Source organism: Nicotiana attenuata, unplaced genomic scaffold, assembly GCF_001879085.1.
Source record: "Nicotiana attenuata strain UT unplaced genomic scaffold, NIATTr2, whole genome shotgun sequence".
NCBI lineage: Eukaryota > Viridiplantae > Streptophyta > Magnoliopsida > Solanales > Solanaceae > Nicotiana > Nicotiana attenuata.
The window spans coordinates 42,098-62,468 of record NW_017672396.1 but is presented as its reverse complement, the minus strand read 5'-3'; the positions used below and the strand labels follow the sequence as shown (position 1 = coordinate 62,468).

The 20,371-nt window shown below is 42.8% G+C and overlaps 1 long non-coding RNA gene across 1 annotated transcript; it reads right to left on the bottom strand.

The window, feature by feature from the left end:
• Positions 1-13,273: 13,273 nt before the first annotated feature.
• Positions 13,274-16,904, bottom strand: LOC109213044. The gene is made up of 2 exons (XR_002065954.1): positions 16,298-16,904; positions 13,274-15,356 (listed from the first exon to the last, which is right to left on the bottom strand). It is a non-coding gene; the product is annotated as an uncharacterized LOC109213044 (long non-coding RNA).
• Positions 16,905-20,371: the final 3,467 nt, after the last annotated feature.

Below are 20,371 nucleotides of genomic sequence, written 5' to 3'. Positions count from 1 at the left end.
TTGACCTCAGCTTTCTAACCTGCCTATCCAATATTGCCACTGGCTCCTCAACATAAGATAGATCCTTGTCCAATTGGACTGAGCGGAAATCCAACACGTGCGACAGATCACCGTGATACCTCCGGAGCATCGAAACATGAAATGCCGAATGAACTCCTACCAAGCTGGGAGGTAAGGCAAGCTCGTAAGCAACCTCCCCAACACGCCTCAATATCTCAAAAAGGCCAATAAACCTCGGACTCAACTTCCCCTTCTTCCCAAATCTCATGACGCCCTTCATAGGCAAAACCCGAAGCAGAACCCGCTCTCCAACCATGTAGGAAATATCACGAACCTTCCGGTCCGCGTAACTCTTCTATCTGGACTGGGCTGTACGGAGTCTATCCTGAATCACCTTGACTTTCTCCAAAGCATCCTGAACCAAGTCTGTGCCCAATAATCTAGCCTCACCCGGCTCGAACCAACCCACCGGAGATCTACACCGCCTACCATATAAAGCCTCGTACGATGCCATCTGAATATTGGACTGATAGCTGTTGTTGTAGGCAAACTCCGTCAAAAGGAAGCAAATTACGCACTTGAACTTAGATATTACAGTTAGTGACTTGATATGCATCAAAATATCATCATCCACAAAAATTATAAAGTCACCAACATAAGAATTAAGAGTATAGTTCATCACCTAATACCTTAGGTGTTCTAGAAAGGCCAAGAATGCGAATAAACCAATTACACATACCATACTTGGATTTATTTACTAATGGAACAACATCACCTTGTATTCTTTTATGCAATGATTCCAGCTTGGCAATCGCTTTCGGGAACTCCGTTCCATAAACCTGTAAATAAGAATCAAAGTAGTCAAAAGACTCGATTACAAAGAATTTAACCAAGCTTTTATCTTCCACCATCCAATAAGAATTGATTTCGCCAAATGCATGGTGGAATCCAATTGGATTATTTGCCACCATCTCTTGCGTCTCACCTCCCCTTTCAAAAGGTACACGTGGCTACACAAAATCACAAGAACTAAAACAAGAAAGAGTTAATGGGTTAGGAAGTAAAGAATTTTTTTTCTTGCTTACACTCTCTTTGGCTTTTATCACAAAACTAACTTTTTCCTCGTCCTTATCCTCTTCTCTCTCACCAATGTTTTCTTCTTTTTCTTCACTCAAACCATCTTTTCTCTCTCTCTCTCTCTCTCTCTCTACCTCAAAGCCTTTTTCTATCTCATGGCCTTCTCTCTTTTCTTTCCTCTCAAGCTCACTCTTTTCCTTCCTTGACATCCCACTCTCTTTACTCAACACAACCTCTCATTTTTCCTCTCTTGGGATGTCAACATGCACTCCCTTACTCCTCTCATTCTTTTCTCTCTCATATTTTTCCATATTTTCTTTAACAGTCTTTTCATCTTCACAAATTTGTGAGGGAGTCAAAGGTCCAAGAATGAGGTTTCCTACCGTTAACCTCAAAAGAGTATCTTTTTTTTTCCATGTTATATGATGCTCTTTTATAGTCATACCATGGCTTTCCCAACAAGATATGATAATTATTCATGGGAATCACATCACACCAAATCGCATCCTCATACCTTCCAATAGAGAATAGTAATATTACTCTTTTATCTACCTTTACTCCTCCCAACATGTAGGGTTCAATATGCTCAACATACGGCAAGTTCAATTTCTCTACCATATAAGTGCTAATTGAGTTATAGACAAACTCTTTATCAATTCTAAGGCCACAAATCGCAAACATCACTTTAGCTCTTGTTTGAAAAATAATTTTACCATTGTCTTCCTTCCATTCAGCATGTTGTAAGTTCGACTTTTCAAATTGTTGAGTCATAGCTCGCCACCATTCTTCATAACTACCTGTTTGAAACATCTTGAACAAAGATTAGAAGAAATATGTATATCTCAAATTTGGCTTTTTCCTTCTAATGTTCTTACCTCTCTTGCATTTTTCTACTCAAAGCAACTCTTGGTCGTTAATCTTTAGATTTATTAATAAACCTTACTAGTCACAACCCTTAGTGATAAATTGTGGAGTTAGAAAAAGAAAAGGAAAGTGATGGACCAAACCTAGCAAGAATAGGAATTGGTTAGTAGGGGAAAAAAGGAAAGAACATAAGAAGCCCAAAACCCACAAGAATAAGGAAAGAAGTTACCTTAATCTTCAAGAACTAGGATCCCCTCTTCTTGTCTCCATTTTAGACTTGGAAACCACATAATACTTGAATTCTAAAAATAATAATGAGCCATAACACTTTTGGGGATAATTTTCATTTTTTGGTTTTCTTTTTTTTCTTTTGGCTTTGTTTTGTTTTGCTCAAGAACCTCCCAAGACTATCAAGATTGAAATCTTGATTAGCCTATGCTCTGATACCACTTGATAACAACACGATAGAGGATTCAGAATTACTAAAGAAAAAAACAAAAAAATCAAGAAACGTGCGGAAGCTAAAAGAAAATGAAGAAATGAAAAAGGGCGAAAAATTAAAGATAGATTGAATTCAAGAAAGAGTTTCTTGAATTCAAGAAGTCTATTCTTGAAGTTGAATCCTAACAACAACAATTAGCTAACAAAGAATTAATCGCCTTTGGTAGAGAATTAAAAACAAGAGATGGATTGTGAAACCCGACCCTTTTACAATAACAAGAACACCGATAAGCCTAAACTTATCACCTTTCTTGGATACCTAGAAGTGTTCTAAGATTTTGAAGAGTTTAATCTTACCACCTTAAGTTGAGTCTTGAAGGTTGAAGAATAAATCCAAGAGTAGCCACACACAAGAGTGCAAGAAAAATCTGAAAATTGTTATTGATAATAATCTAAATAATCTTAGTCTAAAAACAAAGAATACACCCCTTATATAGGTAGTAGGGGTCACGAAATTAAGCCTAGAAAATAACAAAATAATGTCTTAAACTACTTTGGACAACAAGTCCAACTACCTTAGGAAAAGGAAAATTGTTTACCGTGAAAATGGTAATAACAATTAAATTTGATAGCGGGACTCTAAAAATACGTGATCTATTTTTATGCTAGTTGTTAAGCAGTTGATGTTATGTGTGTGAGACTTAGAAACGAAATAAGAGGTAAGGATAGGGTGATAATCAAACCGATAGGTTAATAATCGGGGCCTCGAGCTTGTCGATTCGGGGGCCTCGAGGTCGATTCCAGAGCTCGACTGTGAGCTATCGAGGGTGATCGGAGTATGACTAACAATTATAATAAAATTAATGAAGGCTCTTTATGGCCAATGATAAGCAGTAAATGATGAACAATAATGAAGATGATAAGGGAAGCAACAACATCAAGAAAATATATTAGAGAGCAGAGAGAATGTTCTTGCATATTTCGTGTGGAGCAACTGAAGCAAGAGAGGTTTACAAAATGACCAGGATTCCTTTTATATAGGAGGGGAATCCCAACGTAGTACAAAGTGCATTAATTACATAGATATGGAGATGGGCAGCTGAATGACGCCCTGATTTGGGTTCAAAATATCCCACTAGACTTTTTCAGCCCTAGTCGTGTTCCTTGGGAACTCCTCGTTTCCACCATAGCCGTGGTCAATGTTGTCCCAAGGTCGAGCGTCGACGAGCCTCGAGGGAGGAATACTCGACCGTGGCCTCAAGCCTTCGAGGTGATCTTCCGAAGTGCCTTAATGACGAGAGATTGGACCCTCCGATTTCACCGTATACAGATAGTCCCTGCGTTTCTTAGAGCAGAGCGACAAAAAATGACTTTGATAACCATCTTTCCGAATTTCCCGTGATGATATCATATTGATGGTGTAGGCCTTTGTCATAACCGAAACATCCCGTCGCTTCACTTCTCCAGAATCATTCAAATCGTTACGATTCCCTATTCTCTAAAGCTATAACGTCGCCGCCGGTTCAGCTCCCAAAGGCGCATTCAATGTGGAAACCTGCTTTGAACTTAGCGCAGATAGCCCTAAGGTGTTGTAGGTAGATCACGAACGAGGTTTTACCCGAATTTCGGTGGTACCCCGTGATCAAGCCCATATGGGTGGAGCTTAAATGCTTATTTCCTTGGAGCCTAACTTCTTTTTTATGGAGGTCCTCGAGGTTGGGTACCACCTCGGGACTTGCAACGAAGTCGTTGGCTTCTTAGAGACTAACTTTTTTTTAATGGAGGTCCTCGAGGTCGGGTACCACCTCGAGACTTGTAATGATGTCGTTGGCTTCCTGGAGCCTGACTTTCCTTTGATGGAGTTCCTCGAGGTCAGGTACCACCTCGGAACTGGCGATGATACCGTTGGCTTCTTAGAGCCTAACTCCCTTTTGATGGAGATCCTCGAGGTTGGATACCACCTCGGGAATGGCGATGATGTCGTTGTCTCCTTAGAGCCTAACTTCTTTTTTATGGAGATCCTCGAGGTCGGGTACCACCTCGGGACTGGCGATGATACCGTTGGCTTCTTAGAGCCTAACTTCTTTTTTATGGAGGTCCTCAAGGTCGGGTACCACCTCGGGACTAGCGATGATTACGTTGGCCTTTTAGGCAGGCAGATCGTTGCCGTTTTTTTCCATATATAGGGTCACTTCTGCTCCTTTGGAGACCCCACCATTTTAGGTAGTTACCTTTCTTTTTCTATGCTAAGCCTTTCATCACTTCAGTACTAACGCGCTTGCACAAATTCCTACTCCAGTTCTCTGATTTTGCCACCGCCATGACTGCCACGTCGAGGTCTGTCCGGCAGAGAGGGGGGAGTTCCGCCTCCGGTATTCAGGACCAACGAGAGCGTACTTTGGAGATTACTTATTTGATAGGAGAATAACATCTTGGGGTAGTGAGAAAAGACTGCGGATGGGGGGAGGAAGTAGTGTTACAGATATTTTCCCCGGATGAGGGCATCACGGATCGTGCCGATGGATTTTTGAATGTGTACACGTATCCCTTCACACCGGGCCCCCTTGATAGGGTTGTGCTAGATTTCTGTTTAAAGTATCGGGTTACCTTGGCGCAGATCCATCCATCATTTTGGCGGATAGTGTTGATGATGAGATTTTTTGCGGAGAAGGCGGGGCTTGATTTCACGCTCAGTCATCTTATCAGGCTGTACCAGCCCTTTCACCATCGAGGTCTGCTAACCTTACGATGCCGGTCGACCACGCCCTTTGTCATTGATGATGAGGAAGATGGAGATCGGGAGTGGATGAGTCGATTCGTCCGAGTCCGGACTACTGACATTATCCCTGTGGAGCTTATGCCATTCCCTGAGGAATGGAACTATACACGTAAGTGGTACATTCCGTGCCTTCTCAGTTTTGTTTATGGCGAAGGCTGATTTCGCAACCGTGCCTTCTTTTCTTTTTCTGCAGCGGTTGCATGGGCGTCGGGCGACGTTCCCGATCTGCCGAATTGGGTTCGAAAGTTGGCGACCCACTCGACTTGTGATGAGCACAAGTGGCGAGCTTTGTCCCGGGGCAGATGGGGAGCAAAACATCATGGTGTGTGTTGTGCTATTTTTTTCCTTTCCCTTCCTTCATTTGGAGAGGCATTTTCCCTTTCTGCGTGTTAATCTTGCTGTTGTAGGCATCGGAGAGCCTTCCGAGGCGAGGCCGCGCTCCTTTGGACAAGGGGAAGGGTCGCTAGCCTCCGGGCTAAAGAACGACAACAATAAGTGGGAGATGCCTTTACAGGGCGATGGTGCTCAAAGCTAGGCGAAACTGGACCGGGGCTCCGGAGCAGAAGCATCATCTGAGCCTGCCGCGCCCCTGATTCCCGGTTCTGGAAAGGTGGTTTCTCCGTTGTTTTCGCCTTCCTTTTCCGTCGACAGTGCTTCGAGGGATACTAGAAACCCGGAGTCGCATACTCCGAGCGACCGTGTCTCGACCGGAGTCGATTCTTTCAGAGCTAAGGGAGCTAGGTTAATAGATGTGCGCTCGGCTTTCGAGGAAGCCCAGCGGCTTCACTTCGTGGTGAGTTTCGGCATATGCCTTTTGAGTTTCGCGTCTTCCGTTCCTTATTAGGTTTTTTTTTGCAGGCCTTTGACAAGCTTAAGTCCGGGCTGCTTCGTCGTGAGACCAGGCTGCGGAAAGCTCCAGATGAGGAGAGATCCCTTAGGCTCCTTTGCAATGAAAGGAAGTCGAGCTGGCACACTTGCGGTACGAGGTGAGCCGAATCTTGAATTATAAAAGCTACTTGAAGGAGCAGGTAGCATTCTGTCCCGGGTGAGTGTGCATTCGGCCTTCTAACTTCTGAGGATAACACTTCGTTTATCTCAGCTGCAGAAAAAGACGGAGGCCCTGGAGTGCCTTCGGAATGAAGCTGGCCGAGCCAAACGCGAACATGATGAGCTAAGAGCTCAGGCGGAGGTCCAGGCTTTAGAAGGGAAGGGCGCTCTGGCTAAAGTTCCCACCTTTGAGGTTCAACTCCGCTTAGTTCGTGAAAATACTTTGGTTTAAGCAGATGCGATCACGAAGCTCGAGTCCGAGCTTTCGAAGGTAAAGGCTGAGATAGTTGATGCCCTGGCTGAAGCTGTAATGAGCCGAACTAAGGCTGATCAGGAGATGGCGATCTATTTAAGGGACGCTACCGATGCTCAAGCTGAGCTGAGAAGGATCCTCAACCGCGAAGAGAGGATCAAAGAATATGCTCGTTGCAAGTCTCGAAAAAAGACTCTCGAGGAGATCCGGGCTCGGGGTTTTGTTCTCTCGGAAGAGTTGGTGCGAGCGAAGGCAGACGAGCGTGATGCTCGGTTACTTCTGTCCGACACCAGAGAAAGCGAAGATGAGGCCGGAAGGCCGTAGCCCCTTTGCGGGGGTAGATTTTTCCATCTGTATGTAGCATTTTCAAAGCATGTTTGTAGATGGAGATTGCGTTTTTTCGTATATGTGTATAAAGAAAACCTCGTGGCTTTACTTATTTTTTATCCCTTTCTGTCTCGAAATTGGCCGGGTGAACTGGTCTTTTCAGTCGATAGGAATCCTTAGATTCGCGATATGGCCCTGAGGCTCATCGGGCTGGCCCGTAGGTTTTTCTGTGCTCGGCCGATGCTAGCCTTTATTGTAAGCTGGCGTTTGAGCTCTTATGCTTTTGTTTTTAGACATATTTTGATCAACTGTTTTGGGTTTAGCCTCCGAGTCCGGTTTCGACTCGAGCTCATTTGACCCTCAAGTTTTTGTGTTTGCACGGGCTGGCGATAATGGCTCTTATGCCTTGGGTCGAACTTACCTTTTAGTGTAAGCTGGCATTTGAGCTCTTATGCTTTTTTCCCTGGGGCATTTTCAGTTAACTATTTTGGGTTCAGTCTCCGAATCAGGTTTCGACTCGAGCTCATTCGACCCTCAAGTTTTGTATTTGTGCGGGTTGGCGACAATGGCTCTTACGCCTTGGGTCGAAGCGACCTTTTTATTGGCTTTGTTTTTCCCTCGTTAAGGACTTTTTGAAACAATTTTTGCCTGACTCTTCGATGATTCGGGAAGAACCTCAATTACGAGTCGTTTTGTGGCGATGATCGAGCACCTCGGGAGGTTTGGCTCGGAGGCTGAGTATCTCGAAGCCTGTGATTTGGAGCTGACATGGTCGAAGCTCTTTTGCCTATGTCGAGGGTAGCCTGTTTAACCGGTTCTTTTCGAAGTAGATTCGAAGTAATTGAAGGCATGTGATTTTGTAGCGACGGTCGGGCGTCCCCGAGTCGCGTTAGTTTGGCTGGTACAGCCTTATGACCGTAGTCATTTGTGCTTGGCCGGAGCCATTTTTTATCCCGAGTGAAGTAGTTTAGGCGTCTATATCGAGGGTATGCCTTTTAGGGGTCTTACAAGTTCGATATATAGCCTTAACTTTGAGATCGGGTTTATGCCTTTAGTAAGGTCTTACAAAATTTTCATGCCTTTGAGGTCTTACAGTTTTTAGATACTTGGTACAAGTATGGTTCACGCCTTGCTTGAGGTCTTACAGATATTGCCACTTGGTACAAGTGTGGTTCATCCCTTGCTTGAGGTCTTACAGATACTGTTGCTGCCTTATGTAGGTCTTACGAGACCGAGTCTGCCCGCTCGGGGTCTTATGGCCTCGGGTTTTTTAATGAATGGTAATTGGTGACAGTCCCCGAGTTAACGAGGGTATCCTATCTTGGGAACCGTTACTTGTAGACTTGGTATTGCCTCATTGAGGGCTTACAATTTTACCGATTCCGACCCTGAGGTCATGCGATTTTTGAGATTTTGACGCCAGTCCCCGAGTGTTCGGGACACTTTCGGCCTTGGAGACGTTTCGTGATTTTCATGTTGCCTCGTTAAGGGCCTATGAGTTTGGAGTCCCGATCCGGAGGTCGTTCAGATGTTGAATTGTCGACGCCAATCCCCGAGTGTTTGGGACGTTTTTGACGGAGGAATCATTTTTGCGAAAATGCTAAGTTTCTTTTGGAGTGTGAGATGCTTTGACAAAAGGTATTCTTCGATTATTTGGTACAAGTATACATGCTTCCGCCGTCGGGGTCCCGGCTATACAGACACGGTTCGTTCGACCGTTTGGCCCGATACATCATTTTCCTATTGGAACCCCGGGGGTATGCCCCCTAGTGTTCGGGGTTGATTGCAAAAGAAGCCTCGAATACTTGTTGAGTCTTCCTTAGGTAGCATGTGGATGTTGCCTCGTTAAAAACCTTGCCGGTAAAACCCTTTTCGGGATAAAAACTCGACCGATGGAAAAGATAGCAACGGATGCTTTAAAACCTTAAGGTCTTCGAGTTGGGTTAGCGTTTTGACTGCTTCGGTGAAGCGCCTGCACAAGGGTTAGTTTGAAATATAAAATGAAAAGGGAGATGGTTATACCTTAGTGTGGGATGTGCCGGCGATGTTTCGAGGTCCGATATGTCCCCCTCGCTTGTGATGAGGACGTGGTACGGTCCTCTGCTTTCTTTAATCGGGCTTAACCGAAGATGTAGTTTGATTACCCTTTGGCTCTTTCGCGAGTGGAGGCATTGGTGTTGGTGCCACATCGTGCACTGCGAACATTTCCCTCGCCGCATGTTGTTCCCCGTAGACGGTTTTAATCCCATCCTTTGTCGGGAATTTCATCATTTGGTGGAGGGTGGATGGAACTGCTCTCATGCAATGTACCCACGGCCTCCCGAACAAGGCGTTGTACCTCATGTCTCCTTCGATGACATGAAATTCGACATTTTGGGTAGTGTCGGCCACGTTGACTAGGAGGATGATTTCTCCTTTCGTCGTTTCACCTGCCATGTTGAATCCGTTGAGGACTCGAGTGGCGGGCACGATTTTGTCAAGCAGTCCGAGCTGCTTTATTACCCTCGACCTGATAATGTTGGCCGAGCTACCTTGTCTCAACATTATCAGGTCATTGTGAGGTTGAGACAAGGTTTCAGTGTCCTCTTCGCTGAATGTGAGGGCATCCTCGGGTATGTACCCCCGGGTTCGCTTTTCTCTGGTGATGGATATTTTTGTCCTTCTCATCACGGGTTCCTGTGGGGCATCGACGCCTCCCAAGATCATGTGGATGACATGTTGCGGCTCATTCGTTTCGGCCTTCTTGGCCACCTCTCTTTCTCGGAACTGTTTTTTGGCCCGATCGCTTAGGAATTCCCAGAGATGACCTTTGTTGAGTAACCTGGCTACTTTTTTTCGAAACTGGTGGCAATCCTCGGTCATGTGGCCATGTGTGTTGTGAAATTCACACATTAAGTTATGATTCCTTTGCGAAGGGTCTGATTGCATAGGCCTGGGCCACTTGGCGTCTATGATTTTGCTGATGGCAAAAACGATGTCCGATATATCGACGTTGAAGTTGTATTCTGACAAGCGAGGTGCCTCTGTTGGTCCTGCGTTCCTATCAAACTCGGCTCTGTTGACGAGTCCCCGAGGATTCTGTCCTCGGTCTATCCTTCGATCGTTTCAAGGTGGGTTGCGCCTTGGGGCGTTTCTCCGGTCTTCGATGTACGGCTGATATCTTTCTTTATTTGGTTTTGGCTCCTTTGCCAGAAGCCTGCTTGGGTATACCGAGCCCGAGGGGACCCCCAGTTGGTCGTCCTTGACCCTGATTTTCGACTGGTATCGGTTATGAACATCCGACCAAGTCACGGCCGAGTACTCGACTAGGTTCTGCTTCAGCTGTTTCGAAGCTACCGAGCTTCGTTCATTCAGACCTTGAGTGAAGGCCTGAACCGCCCAGTCGTCGGAGACTGGTGGTAGTTCCATTCGTTCAATCTGAAAGAGAGATACGAACTCTCGCAGCATCTCATTATCCCTCTGCTTAATCTTAAAGACGTCGGATTTCCTTGTTGCTACTTTGATGGAACCAGCATGTGCCCTAATGAAAGAATCCGCCAACATGGCAAATGAATCTATCGAGTTTGGGTCCAGGTTGTGATACCACATCATTGCCCCTTTAGAGAGCGTTTCCCTGAACTTTTTTAGCAGGACGGACTCGATCTCGTCGTCCCTTAGGTCGTTGCCCTTTACTGCACAAGTGTAGGCGGTGACGTGCTCGTTAGGGTCCAACGTTCCGTTATAATTTGGAAGGTCGGGCATTCTGAACTTTTTTGGAATGGGCTCCGGAGCCGCCTCCTACGGGAACGGCTTTTGCACGAACTTCTTCTAATCCACGCCTTTCAGGATCGGGGGTGCTCCCGGAATCTGATCGACCCTGGAGTTATAGGTCTCGCCATTTTTGTCGTTGGCCTCAATCTTCTTCTCACCCGATTTAATCCTCCTCGTGAGGTCCTCGAGCAGCTTTACAATGACAGGATCGGCTATCGACCCGTTATTGCTCGATCTCTCCGGTACCTGTTCGGCCGGGGGAGCTGTCCCCGGTGCTATTGTGCTAGGAGTTTTCTGGTGACTTTGCAGCTGAGCAATAGCCAGTTGTTGTGCCTGCAGCATTTCAAAAATATCATGAAGGCTAACCTCCCGTTCTTCCCTAGCTGAGGTTTTCTGGGCTTCTTGTTGGTCGCCTTGGTGTATGCTCTTGTTAGTGTGGCAGCTTATTTCGACGTGTTGAGCGTCGCATGAGACTTCATCTATCGGAATTGGTCCTGGTGCGTTCTCAAGGTTTCGTGCTGGCTCACCAACACCTGGAACAGCCACACCATTCTCTTCGTGGTTCTCAAGATTGTTGTTTACTGAATCAGACATTTCGACCTGAAATCAAAGATCTTTGGACAAGAAAAAGCATGAAAGATAACTTGCGTTGTGTAATAGAACCAGCAAGAAAATAATCACTATTATTTTTAGCCCCACGGTGGGCGCCAAACTGTTTACCGTGAAAATGGTAATAACAATTAAATTTGATTATAGGACTCTAAAAATACGTGATCTATTTTTATGCTAGTTGTTAAGCAGTTGATGCTATGTGTGTGAGGCTTAGAAACGAAATAAGAGGTAAGGATAGGGTGATAATCAAACCGATAGGTTAACAATCGGGGCCTCGAGCTTGTCGATTCAGGGGCCTCGAGGTTGATTCCAGAGCTCGGCTCTGAGCTATCGAGGGTGATTGCAGTATGACTAACAGTTATAATAAAATTAATAAAGGCTCTTTATGGCCAATGATAAGCAATAAATGATGAAGAATAATGAAGATGATAAAGGGAAGCAACAATATCAAGAAAATATATTAGAGAGCAGAGAGAATGTTCTTGCATATTTCGTGTGGAGCGACTGAAGCAACAGAGGTTTACAAAATGATCAGGATTCCCTTTATATAGGAGGGCAATCCCAACGTAGTACAAAGTGCATTAACTACATAGATATGGAGATGGGACAGCTGAATGACGCCATGATTTGGGTTCAGAATAGCCCACTAGACTTTGTCAGCCCTAGCCATGTTCCTTGGGAACTCCCCGTTTCCACCATAGCCGTGGTCAATGTTGTCCCAAGGTCGAGTGTCGACGAGCCTCGAGGGAGGAATACTCGGCCGTGGCCTCGAGCCTTCGAGGTGATCTTCCGAAGTGCCTTAATGACGAGAGATTGGACCCTCCGATTTCACCGTATACAAAAATACTAGGAAGCAAAAACCAAGTCATTCTTGGAAAGTAATTCCAAAAATCTTAGTAAAAGGAAAACATAACCTTAACTAACTAGGAAAGCAATAAATATAGTACCAAAATATATGAAAATAAGTCTCAAACCAATCTTGGATAGAATCTTGAATATCTTGAAGGAAATTTGCAAGCAACTTGGCACCAACTTGCACTCAACATCTACCACGACTATTGTACCTTTCTTGGACATCAAGTAATCCCTTTTATGTTATAAAAATACGACTTTATGTAGGACTTCATGGGTTGCAAGTTCGGACACATTTTAGGTGCCAAATTGGTCCAAAAGTGGACTGATTAGGACCTTCTTCAAAGGATGTCCCTTGGGATCCAATTCCTCTTCTTGGACATAAATTTGAGCCATAAAACAACTGTAACACCTAGCTAATTCACAACCTTTATCCTTAAGCTCTTCTTCCTCCTAATTAACAACTTCTTTATTTGCACTTGAAGTCTAATGACCTTGTTTTGCAACTCTTTAGCTTGACATCTTGTTAAAGGCTCTCATTGAGATTCCAAAGCTTCATCCTTGTCCTTGAATAAAGTTGAGCTTCCTAGGATGCTATCAGCTGGTAGGTAGACGGTAGTTTGGTGGAGGAAAATAAGGTACCTTTGGTGAACGTGGTCGCTTTGGTAAGTTTTGTGATATTTGATAGGGTTGGTTATGTTGCAAATTTTCCCTTTGAAGCATTTGTCGCACTTGTGAAGGAGAGGGTATAGTAGAGGAATTAGTAAGCATCATACTACGCTCCTTTCCTTGTTGCCTCAAGTGAGATTCCTCTATCATGGAATTCAACCTTGCATCCGTTTGGTGTTGCCATATGGTAATATTGGTAACTGATAACAACCGATAGGGGATTCAAGAATTACTAAAGAAAAAACAAGAATATCAAGAAACGTGCGGAAGCTAAAAGAAAATAAAGAAACAAAAAAAGACGAAAAATTAAAGATAGATTAAATTAAAAAAAGAATTTCTTGAATTCAATCTATTCTTGAAGTTGAATCCTAACAACAACAATTAGCTAACAAAGAACTAATCGTCTTTGGTAGAGAATTAAAAACAAGAGATAGATTGTGAAACCCGACCCTTTAGAATAACAAGAACAACAATAAGTCTAAACTTATCACCTTTCTTAAATACCTAGAAGTGATCTAACATTTCGGAAGAGTTCAATCTTACCACATTAAGTTGAGTCTTGAAGGTTGAAGAATAAATCCAAGAGTAGCCACACACAAGAGTGCAAGAAAAATCTCACAACTTTTATTGATACTAGTCTGAATAATCTAAGTCTAAAAACAAAGAAGACACCCCTTATATTGGTAGGAGGGGGTCACGAAATTAAGGTTAAAAAATAAGGAAATAAAGTCCTAAACTACTTTGGACAACAAGTCCAACTACCTTAGGAAAAGGAAAATACTAGGAAGCAAAAATCAAGTCATTCTTGGAAAGTAATTCCAAAAATCTTAGAAAAGGAAAACATAACCTTAACTAACTAGGAAAGCAATAAATATAGTCCCATAATATATGGAAATAAGTCCTGAACCAATCTTGGATAGAATCTTGAAAATCTTGGAAATCTTAAAGGAAATTTGCAAGCAACTTGGCACCAACTTGCACTCAACATCTAGCACGAATATTGTACCATTCTTGGACATCAAGTAAGTCCTTTTTATGCTATAAAAACGTGGCTTTATGTAGGACTTCATGGGCTGCAAGTTTGGATACATTTAAGGTGCTAAATTGGTCCAATAGTGGCCTGATTTGGACCTTCTTTAGAGGATGTTTCTTAGGATCTAATCCACCTCTTTTTGGACATGAATTTGGGCCATAAAATAATTACAGCACCTAGATAACTCATATCCTTTATCCTTAAGCACTTCCTCCCAACTAACAATTTCTTTGATCGTTCCTAAAGTCCAATGACCTTGTTTTGCAACTTTTTAGCTTGAGATTTTGTTAAAGGCCCTCTTTGAGATTCCAAAGCTTCATCCTTGTCCTTGAATAGATTTGAGCTTCCTAGGATGCTATCAGTAACCTTCTCACTTAAGTTGGCAACCTTCTCGCTTATGTCATAAAGCATAGAAACAACTTCATGCATCGGAGTCTCACTCCTTGGATCACAAGTAGGACTAGAAGTTTGTCCGTACTCTATGATACCTACAAAACGAGCAAACAAGTTAGCAGTAAATGTCCTCACCAACTCACTTCGCTCAACCCTCGTGTAAAACACTTTACACCAATTGCCTCTTGCGTGCTCAACGTCCTATTCACTCCTGGCTTTTTTCCACTCAAGTAGTGAATGTCAAAATTGCTAGCAAACTTATGTCCCAAGGTTTCACAACAAGTTCCAACCGTCTTTGGGGTGGAGTGGAAGTTGTGCATTAGCAAGGACAGACAATTAAAAGCAAACGGACTTGAACCAAGCAATTCACACAGAAGTAAAAGATAAAAGCACGAAACAATTGGCACGAAATAAAATTAAGCACACAAGAACTAGAATTAAACTTAATATGAACTATTATCAAGTTAATCTAGCTTAGAGTTAACAAACAAGAAGAAGCAAGATTAATAGTTGGACAGACAACTTTGATAGAAAACTGGACACAAACTACTGACCTGCTGATATTCCCAACCTTTCACCCTAACCACCTGGCCCAACTAACTGTTAATGAAACACCAATTACTCCCAGAACTGCAGCTAAGGTAACTATGTTGAGTTACTCCCAGAACTGCAGCTATTGCAGTCAAGACTGCAGCACCTTAAGTGGACTGGCAGCTCCAAACAAGGTAGATTCTATGCTGCAGAGAACTTCTGCAAATTCACAACAACTTCAAAGATTGTTCAGAACTTCCCCAGCTACTAGAGGGCAAAAGAACAGTCTGTTTTCAGCTCAGTTTTCAGACTAAAGAACCTCAAAAACAACTGGCCATACTTCAGCTTCTAGAATCTCGAAACAGCAGCTCAAATGATGGTCCCAACTGATAGTTGCTAGTGGAGAATTCTTGCAAAACTACTGCAGAATCAGCTGTGAAATGTTGATTTAACAGCTGAAACTGGGCAGAGAATCAACTCAAAACAGTGTGGAAAATGCAGACAAGCTACTGCTAAAAATTTGTAGCTTCAAGCAGTGGCAAAATGCTGTCAAATACAGCTCAATTGAGTCCCTTTTTCAGTAGCAAAGCAGTTTACCAAACAGTGCAGATAACAGCAGTTGTAGAAACTCACCCCAAACAGTGTTGAACTTGATCAGGTCTGCAGCTTCTTTCAAGATCAATCAGCAGCTCTCACTGTCGAATTTTAACAGCAGACTGTACAGCTGACTGCATCTCAACAATTTAGGTTCAAAACTGGTGTTAGTTGCTGCAGCAGGAACTGAGTAAAGAGGTGCAGAATACTGGACTGAGATTGCAGCTCAAAACTAATCAAACACAGCTGATGTTTGCAGCTGAACCTTGGCTAACATTTTGGCAGCAAAAATGGTGCAAACACAGTTGTAAAATAAATCCACAAGTCACAAGTTCAACTCAGTATTTTGATAGAAAACTGCACCTTAAAACAGTCCAATCTCAAAGAAATTTATCCCAACTCAGTTCAACACCAACTGAACAAACCAAGTAACAACTCAAACTATAACAGCAAATTCAATTCCATTTGATACTCCATGAAACCAGCAGTTGCAATTTTCAGACAGTGACCTACAACAACTATCAGATTTCAAACCAAAGAACTTGGTAGTTTTCTTCAGGTTCTAAAAGAAACACCACCTCAAATCTCTTTAAGCAGATGCTACCTTTAGTCTATGCTTAATTGACAACCTTCAAGGGGATTACAAGCTCGCAAAGATGATGGCGTTCCAAGTCAGTTTAGAGCTAATAGCAGCAGTTTAACATTTCAGAAACAAATCTGATCAATCTTTCAACCAACAGTAGCTATTCACTCGATTCAATTCAAACTATCAATAACTAGTATTCAATACAGTAGTAGACACTATCAAATTCAACTAAAAACTTGACGACAAGCTCTCGATCAAAATTCAACAGCAACAAGAATGAAAAAATGAATTTGAGTCTTTGATTGAAGCACTCAAGCTCCAAATGAACAGTACCAATCAGTTAATTCAAGCAATAAACTAGGCGAGTTGACTTGAATGATTCAAGCCAATTAACTGAGAGATCGAGTCGACGTTCAGTTGAAACTCAATTCTCTCCAAATTTTTCAGAAATCAGAGATGGGGCTCAGTTTTAAACTCAAGGAATCAAACCTGATTCGTCGCGACGATTCTCAGCAGCTCGAATCAATCGCGAAGTTCTTCAAATTTGCAACTGGTGTTCTTCGGATCCTCGAGCCTCAATAGTGATTTTCTCCCAAAGCTCCATCAAGTGGAATCAATATGGAATTATGAGATCCGTACAAGCAGAGAATCAAACCCCCCAGAAAGTAATCTCAGCAAGCAGACAGGAAATCTAAGCAAGCACAGGTTGTCTTCTTCCGCGAGTCGATATCCTAAATTTTCGTACACAAACAGTTCAAACAAGCTTCAACCGACTCCAAATTTCAGATTCAGCTTCAAAATAGCTTAAGAATCAATCCCCAAAATCCAATTTGTGAAAATAATTCCCAAAATCAGAAGACCCAGTGTCGTCTTCCTCGCCGAAAATATTTTCGAAATCTCAATAAAACCCTAGCAAACCAGTGTTAATCGGTCTCAAATCTTCATATATTACCTCGTATCAGTGTATCCAACTAAAATCTCGAATACCCAGTTGATTTTAAACTCCCAATTTCAGATTTCAAACGAAACCTAGCTTCTTCGTTGACTTGGCCATTTACTTGAAAAAGTAAACCAGAAGTTGACTTATGTGAAAACGATCTCGGAATTTGGTTTTTATGGTTTCGATAATTTCGTTAGGTGACTTGGGACTTAGGAGCGTGATCGAAATGTATTTTGGATGTCTGTGGTAGATTTAGGCTTGAATTGGCGAAATTGGAATTTTGGCACTTTTCGGTTGGTAGTGGAAATTTTGATATCGGAGTCGGAATGGAATTTCGGAAATTGGAGTAGGTCCATTGTGTTAGTTGTGACGCGTTTGCGAAATTTCAGGTCATTCGGACGAGGTTTGATAGACTTTTTGATCGGATTCGGAATTCGGAAGTTTTGGAATCCTTAGGCTTGAATCCGAGGGTGATTTGATGTTTTGATGTTTTTTTGAGCGTTCCGAAGGTTGGAACAAGTTTGAATTATGTTATTGGATGCGTTGGCATGTTTGGTTGAGATCCCGAGGGCCTCGAGTGAGTTTCGGGTGGTTAACGGATCAAATCCTTGTTTTGGAGAGTTGCAGATTTTCTGGTTTCAGTTGCAGACATTTTTGTTCTTCGCGATCGCATAGAAGTGTCCGTGATCGCGTAGGCTCGGTGGGGCAGAGGTGAGATTTGTTCAACACGGTCGCAGAGGTCGGAAAGCGACCGCGATAGGTTGTGAAGTTGTGGTTCGCGAACGCGTGGCAAGGGTTGTGTTCGCGTAGAAAGGAATGAGCTGGTGTGAAGTGGTGAGGTTTGTTCTATGCGATCGCGTGGGTGAGACCGCGATCGTGTGGGTTAGCAGAGGCAGAGCTTCGCGATCACGTGGTGTTTTACGCGATCGCGTAAGGTCAAATGAGGGCAGTCAGTTTTTGTGCTTCGTGATCGCGAGGCAGTTTCCGCGATCGCGACTAAGGAATTAAATCCCTGGGCAGAATGTTTTAATAGGGGACTTCACGATTTTTGGCCATATTTCACCATTGTTGAGCGATTTTGAAGCTTTTTGGGAGAGATTGAAGAGGGATTCGAAGGGAAACACTTGGAGGTAAGATTATTGAACCTAAAACTCGATTCTATGTTGATTTTCAATTGTTTAAAACATGGAATTTATGGAAATTAGTGGTTAGAATTGGAGGTTTAGGGCTTGAAATTGGAGACTTTTATTTAGGGATTTGAGGGGTTGTTTGTGGTCGGATTTTTATGTTCTTGGTATGTATGAACTCGTGAGAGTATAAGGATTCTAGTTTTGTGATTCTTATTGGAATCCGAGACGTGGGCCCAGGGGTCGGGTTTGGCCAATTTCGGGATTTTTTATGTAGTTTGAATATTTTCGTGTGGGCTTTGTTCCTTTAGCCTATTTTGATGTTATGATTCTGATTTTGGATAGATTCGACGCGAGTTGAGGCCGAGTCGAGAGGCAAGGGCATCGCGGAGTAGGATTTCATCCGGTTTGAGGTAAGTAACAATTGTAAATCTAGACCCGAGGGTATGAAACCCCAAAATTTCGTATTGTTTGATAAATGAGGTAACGCACATGCTAGGTGACGGGCATGTGGGCGTGCACCCGTAGGGATAGTGACTTGGTCCGTCCCGTGATGACTGTATAGTTGCATGTTTTTGAATATACTGTATATGATATCCATGTGTTGAGAAATGAATTTGTTAACTTGGGCTGAACGCCATGTTTGGGGCCTTGTGTCGAACTGTTTAAACCCTTAGGGGTATTTTACTACTTTCCTCACCCTGTTGGATTTGAAAGCATATCCTCAGTCATGTTTTACCTGTTTATTGTTTAATCCGATTTCATCACTCTACTTCTTAATATATAAAAACTGTTTGGGCTGAGTTTTCCTGATTTTCACTGATATGCCCGAGTGGCCGTGAGGTTAATGACTGAGAGAGGTTGAGGACCTAATGGTGGGGATTACATATATATTATGGATCGGGCTGCACGCCGCAACGATATTATACATATATTATGGATCGGGGTGCACGCCGCAGCGATATTTATATGGATCGGGCTGCACGCCGCAACGATATATATTGGATCGGGCTGCGGGCCACAGCGATATAACGCTTGGGTTATAGGAGCCCCTCCAGAGTCTGTACACCCCTAGTGAGCGTAGTCGACTATATATTACGGATCAGGCTGCACGCCGCAGCGGCTATTATTATTATTATGAGAAATCTATTGAGCCGGAGTGCTGAGTGTGAGTACTGATTGACGAGAGTTGAGTCACGAGTGACTGAGAGGCTTGCCCGAGAGGCTATACTTATGAGTGATACCTTGCCCGAGGGGCTTGTTTATGACATTTTTCTGCTTTCATTCTTCTTTTATTCTGAGCCTCTATTGAAAATGTTGAATAAATGTTTTAAAGGATTTTAATTGAAACTGGAGTTTTACGAAATAATTTGGTTATTGAACTGATTTGACTTGATGTTTCTGTTGAGATTTCTTGATAAGTATGCATATGATTTTAAATGCTCGTCACTGCACTCAGACTTTATTTACTTTAGTTACTTACCGAGTTGGCGTACTCACCTTACTCCCTGCACCTTGTGTGCAGATCCAGTTGCCCGAGCATCAGAGTGAGAGCTTCCAGCACTCTCAGAGTCTTATCCGGAGATCGCAAGGTAGCTGCACGGCGTTCGCAGCCCTGCCTTCCTCCTTCCTATTCTAGTACTTTATATTTCAGACTTGTTTTGTATTGAGTAGATAGTATTGTGTGTATTTAGTGGCTCATGACTAGTGACACTAGATTCGGGCTGTGTTGATGTATTTCGTACTTATTTCGCGTATTTCTTCAATATTTTAAAAATAAAAGCTTTGAGACTTAATCTGTATAGAAAAGTGAATTTATAAAAGATCTCTGTATTGTTCGTGTTGTTTCTGGCGGGCCTAGTACTGTGATAGACGCCATCACGACCGGGGTATTTGGGGTCGTGACATCGGCAATAGCTGATTCAAGCATATTCAACTTTCGGCCCCAAATAAGAAGTTCAAACTCCGATAATGAAGAAATCAAAAGTTTTAAGAATCTAAATCGACAATGAGAACAGGAAATTCGAATTCTGAATACAATAGTGAATAACAAGGCAATAGGATTCCTACTTTGACACAGATGAACAGTTACAATATTATTTTTGTATTTTTTTTTAAAAAAATTTCCAGACTTTGATGATAATCAAAACAAAGACCCAAGGATTGATTCAACAATCCAAAACCCCCGCTCTGATACCAAGATGATACAGAACCGTATCGAAAATATGGATATAGAAAAACACGCGGAATTAAAAATAAGAGCTAGACCTACAATTGATTGGAAGAACAAGATCCAATTAGAATAAGAAACCTAATTACCTCTATGAACTCAATCAATTGTAACCCTAAGCTATGAACATAAAAGCTAGACCCACAATTGATTGGAAGAACAAGGACCAATTAGGATATGAAGCCTAATTACCTCTATGAACTCAATCAGACCTAAGCTATGAAACCCTCCAGAGATTGGCAACTCTTGAAAACCCGAATAAAGTA